At 48.1% G+C, this 5,238-nt stretch overlaps 1 non-coding gene across 1 annotated transcript; it reads left to right on the forward strand.

Moving 5' to 3' along the window:
- The first annotated feature begins 2,482 nt into the window (after positions 1 to 2,482).
- Positions 2,483 to 2,557, forward strand: Trnai-gau (transfer RNA isoleucine (anticodon GAU)). The gene has a single exon. It is a non-coding gene; the product is annotated as a tRNA-Ile (tRNA).
- The last annotated feature ends 2,681 nt before the right edge of the window (positions 2,558 to 5,238 follow it).

Here is a 5,238-nt window from a genome sequence, read left to right on the forward strand (position 1 = left end):
GGACCGCCCGCTTCGGGTGGGAGTCGTTCCCACACCGAAGCGATCAGTCCCAGACGCCTTAACCCACGCGGCCACTGGCTGCTGGTGGTCAGAGAAAACGGCGTCTGGATCATACTTGAGCTGCCTTCGCCCAGCCGTAAGACAGTTGCAAACGGAAAGCGAAAAACGAATCGGTAGCGAGGGGACTCGAACCCGAGTCAAGGGTGCGGGTCCAAACGCTGCTCGAGAGCAGTGACCCAAACCCCACGGCTACGAAGCTAACCGACTGATGACCGTGTTGAAAGTCTTCTTGTCCTACCCTTGGTCCTCTGCCCGCATATTACCAAACGCGAAAAATGAACCAGGGACAGTATTCGAACCCACGACCAGCCCGGTTGCGAGCAGCCACTCTACCAGCTGAGCCATGGAGGCTAGATGCAAGAAGATGCTTCAAGTCTCTCTCCAATGTCGCTGACGCCCGTCGGCCAGGAAGGGGGAAAATGTTCCCCGGACGGGATTCGAAACTGCGAACATGGGCGCGGCGACCAGACACAAACGCGAAAAGTATTCTCCGGGCGGGATTCGAACCCGGGCCGACGGTGGTCACCGCTCCACGGCCCAGCACGCTCGCCACTCGGCTGTCCGCGCCTCTTGCTACTGGAGAGATCAGAACTCGGTCCCGCCACACGGGTCGTGGTCTCTCGTCGGCTGGGCGAGGCAGGCGGTCAAGTCCACCTCTTCGACGCGCTGCAGCCCGGGTCAGATATCACGGGAAATCGTCGATGAACGCTCGCTCCGCTCGCCGAGATTCAGATTCGGCGCATTTCTTGATGGTTTTCGGTGATTTTCCGTGTTTTGTGACCCGGGCTGCAGCGCGTCGAAGAGGCGGACTTGACCGCCTGCCTCACGGGAGACCCAGACTCGTAAAGCACGACCGAGTTATGAACTAGTCGGGGGCATGAGGAGCCGATGGCCGAGTGGCGAGCGTGCCGCGGCGTGGTCCTGGCTACCGTCGGGCTTGTGTTCGAGTCCTGGTCGGGACCAATTTCATTTTACCCGCATAGCACCGAACGGGAAAAAGGAACCACGGACAGTATTCGAGCCCACGACCAGCCCGGTGTCGATCAGCCACTCTGCCAACTGAGCCATGGACGCAAGGTACAAAACGTTGCTTGAGCGGACAAGCCTATCTCAACTTTCGCTGACGCGCGAAGGCCAGCGGGAAGGAAAAATCTTTCCCGGACGAGGCCCGAACCTGCGAACACGCGCGCGGTGACCTGGCACTTTGCCCACCTACCCACGAAGGCGAAACACCTATCGCCGCTCCAAGGGTCGATCGAATCTCTGGCAGCCGCATAGCCATGGCCAGCACAGCGGAAAATATGATCTCCGGAGGGTATTCGAACCAGCGAACATCCCCGCCTCGCACCCGCGCTCTAGCAGCTTAGCCACGGAAAGATGCTGTGGAAGATTGCTCCGGGAGACAAGCCAATCTACGCTGACGTTAGCAGCTAGAAACGTACTCAGTTTTATTGACGCAGCGCTAACAACGGGAGGGATATCTGCTGTTGCTGCTGTTGCGCCTGCAAGCGGTGCCGAAAAAGTGTTCCAAAGGTGGTGTTCGAACCAGCGACCGTGCTCGGAGCGGAGGGCGTCTCGCCCGGCCGTGAGTGCCTTAGCCCGCTCGGCTGCCAGCTCCCTTATCAAGCCCGTCGGAGCTCGGTCCTGCCTTACGTGAGATAAGAGGCAACGGAGAAAAAAAAGTTTCCCCGGCCGGGAGTCGATCTTTGGGCACACAGTTTCGGACGGTCCGCGCCTTAACACACCCCGACTGCCTGCCAAGTGGGTCAGCATCCGACGAGCATACAACCGGCAGAGCAGAGAAAAAATTCCGCAGCCAGTATTCGAACCTGCGACCATCCTCCTCCTTCGGGTGCCTGCGGTTCTCGCCTTGGTACGCTCGGCTACCAGCTGGCTAGCTACCATCACCTTCAGAACTTCGTCCAACCGCACGGGGGACAAACGTACTCCGGACGGTATCCGAACCAGCGACCTCCCGCTGCCCTGCGAGCCTCGATGGGGCTCCGGCTGACAAGCTTGTCTCCCGTTGTGTCCCCGCTGTCTCTAGAAAAATTGATCTGCGGACGGGAATCGAACCGGCTACCAACCAAGGCGACCGAATCGGGAGGGCAGAAAGGGGCGAGTAGAAAAGAACATCTTCCCCGGGAAGGATTCGAACCTCCGGGCTTTAATTACACCTGTGGAATAACGCGCTACCCACTGCGCCACCGGGACCGTATTGCAAGTGGCGCCCCGCCCGCATCGACCTCTGTACCGGCGGGCGGGAAGCCCCACTCCAAATGTTTGGTCCTGTTTGGCGTGGTCCGTCCGCGGTGACTCATCCCCCCCCCCCCCCCCCCCTGCCCGTGCCGCTGAGCTCCGACTCCAACCAGTGACTCACCGCGGTAAGTCACCGCCAGCACCACGCTCTTGATCTCACGAGTCCCCGGTGGCGCAGTTGGCAGCGCGTTATTCTGATCTTAAATAACGGTCGGAGGTTCGAATCCTTCCCGGGGAAGTCTCTTTTTTCCCCTTTTTTTTTGCGCCTTCTCACCTTGCAGCAGCCGCGACTTCTCACAGTGGTGGCTCATCGAGTCGGAGGCCGGTGGTTCAACTCACAATCAATAATTCAAGTTTTTCTACGGCAAAAAAAAAATCCAGTGAAACCCTAAACTTGTCGACTAACCAGGGTTGGGGGAGGGAAAGTGGGAAGGATGGTTGAAGGGGAGTGTGGCGAGCGGACCTTGTGCTTCGTGTCTACATTCGGTACGTGGAAGCTGCCCGTGTCGGTTGTACAAGCAGGGTCGTGCGCCAGCGGTGGCGCCTGCAGCGCGTGGGGTAGGCAAACCCGCCATGCAGCCCTGAGAAGACGGCAGCCCGCCTCGGGCGCGCACAGGGGCTTCTCCTGCCCTCGCATTGGCGCAGACTGGTCCGAAAGAGAATTACGTCATAAAACGTTGGCAGTAAAAGATTTTTTATTCTTCTCATCTTTAGGTACATTTCACAAACTAAACGTTGCAAATGATATTTACATTGTATTTATGCAAATAAGCAAGGAATAGAAATCATCATGAGAAAAATATATGAAATTTCCATAGCTAACATAAAGAATAAAGAGCGACTAAAATAAGGAGATTGGTTAATAAATGCAAATTTTTAAGTCTGCACTAAAAAATCTCTTGGACCTCCAGCACTGCTTTACAGCCCTTATTTAAAATAAGACAGTTTACATAAATGAATTCGAATGTATTGACTAGATGATATAAGGAAAGTGAATCATGTAAAACATTATCCAGTCCAAATAATTAGGAAGTCTTTAAGTAAAAATTTGGAAACCAATGGCGAATTACATTTCAAACTGGTGAAAGGTATGAGAGAGAAAAACTCAATTGTCTCAAACATAGCAAGAACTGATGTAACAGTCTAAAATTGGGTGCACATATTCAGAACTCTTTTTCAATTCTCTTAATTGAAAGCAGAAACCATTAACTAACAAAGTTAGTGCACTTCCGATTCAATTGAGAATTTCAGGCTACATCTATACTGACAACCTGATTACGAATAAATTTCTTGTGCTCACTGCGAGAAGGATAACTGACTACAGAAACTAGAATTCTCACATCCTTTCCATAACTAGTCAAACAACATATGATAGGTAATCAACTGCAAATTTTAACAGTACCCTTCAAAGTACGTACCGGTATTTCTTCCAGTTGCAAACTCCCAGCATTGCAAAATGTGATTTGAATACTTAACACATTAAATACATGAATACTATAACATACACATTCATGACAAAATGTGGTCCTAAGGGTCTTGCTGATAATATCAGTACACAAGTCATACTATTATTATTATTATAGACCCACAATTCCTACCGTTGATGGCAGGCCATAAACAGATAATTGGCCTCCTCGTAACTGTATACTTATCACAGATTTACAGAAGGTTGATTAAAATGCTTCAAAATAAAATAAGCCATTAATCTTGTCTCATAACAGATCTAACAGGGTCATTTCAATCACCTCAAAACAAACATATCAGTCATTCATTATGTGACTGAGCTGGGGAACAACTTGTACTCCCAGAAAATAGTTGCCTTTACATTTATGAAGCTGTGAACAAAACTATGGCCCATGAGGGTTGCACCAACATTACAATAACAGCAAAGAGGCAAAATGTTCAGTTACTATTGTACTGCACAATAATGTCCATCAAATTTGTGACATTAGAAATATGACACCTACCACAAATGGAGAAAGGAATCAGTATCAATACACCAAGAATTCAAGTCCTAGGTATATATTACAATTATTGTCTAAACATTAGTTAGCACAACCCTCTAATGAAATTTGCTCTACTCAGCACACTACAGAAGACATTTTGATAAAACAAAATGTGTAGTTTTATACAATGCAGTAAAACTCCAGCATGACTTTAGACTGCTACCTCGTGTCTAAAACCGCTTTAACATTAGATAACATAAATTACAGTACACAATTACAAGATATACACAATTTAATAATAATCATAATACAGTAATAACATACAAGTCCTAAAAAATAATAACACAATGAACCGAGCCCATATAGCTGCTTTGATTTAGCCTCTAATTCAAAGGTACAACCATCACGAAAAGATGTGATAAATATGACCATTTACATTACCTCAGCTACCATGAAAGCAGCCATAATTATCACATCATATCAAAACCAATTGCAGTCAAAAAACAAACTATTTATGGGTATTCTCAACTTAAAAATCCCAGTCATCACTACTGAACTCACTAGGCAAAGGGCAAAGGTTATACAAACACTTCAAGTACGTTTCTCATAAAAAATCTTTTCTGAATGTAAGGACAATGGCTACTCACTCACTAAAGTGGAACAAAACTTATAAATTAAGGTTTGAACCACTTTAAATGGAGTAGTTTGGCAGCCACAATATATGAGCATCATTCCATAGTTACTGTTCTAAAATTACAAGCAAAATACTGAGGGAAGCTTAAAAGAAAAAAGAAACCTGAAGGAATACCTTCAGAAATAGTAGCTACCAAGAAATAATGACAAGAGTAAGTACATGAGTAATACTTACGGCATTGAGAAAGCAACAACTTCATAGAACTGCTATTTTCTATATTACTGGAAATGTGAGCAAAGTAATTTTGTGGATAGGCAAGTACGACAGAATAATATCAAT

The sequence above is a fragment of the Frankliniella occidentalis genome, unplaced genomic scaffold (genome assembly GCF_000697945.3).
Source record: "Frankliniella occidentalis isolate FOCC.00 unplaced genomic scaffold, Focc_3.1 Scaffold5, whole genome shotgun sequence".
Classification (NCBI taxonomy): domain Eukaryota; kingdom Metazoa; phylum Arthropoda; class Insecta; order Thysanoptera; family Thripidae; genus Frankliniella; species Frankliniella occidentalis.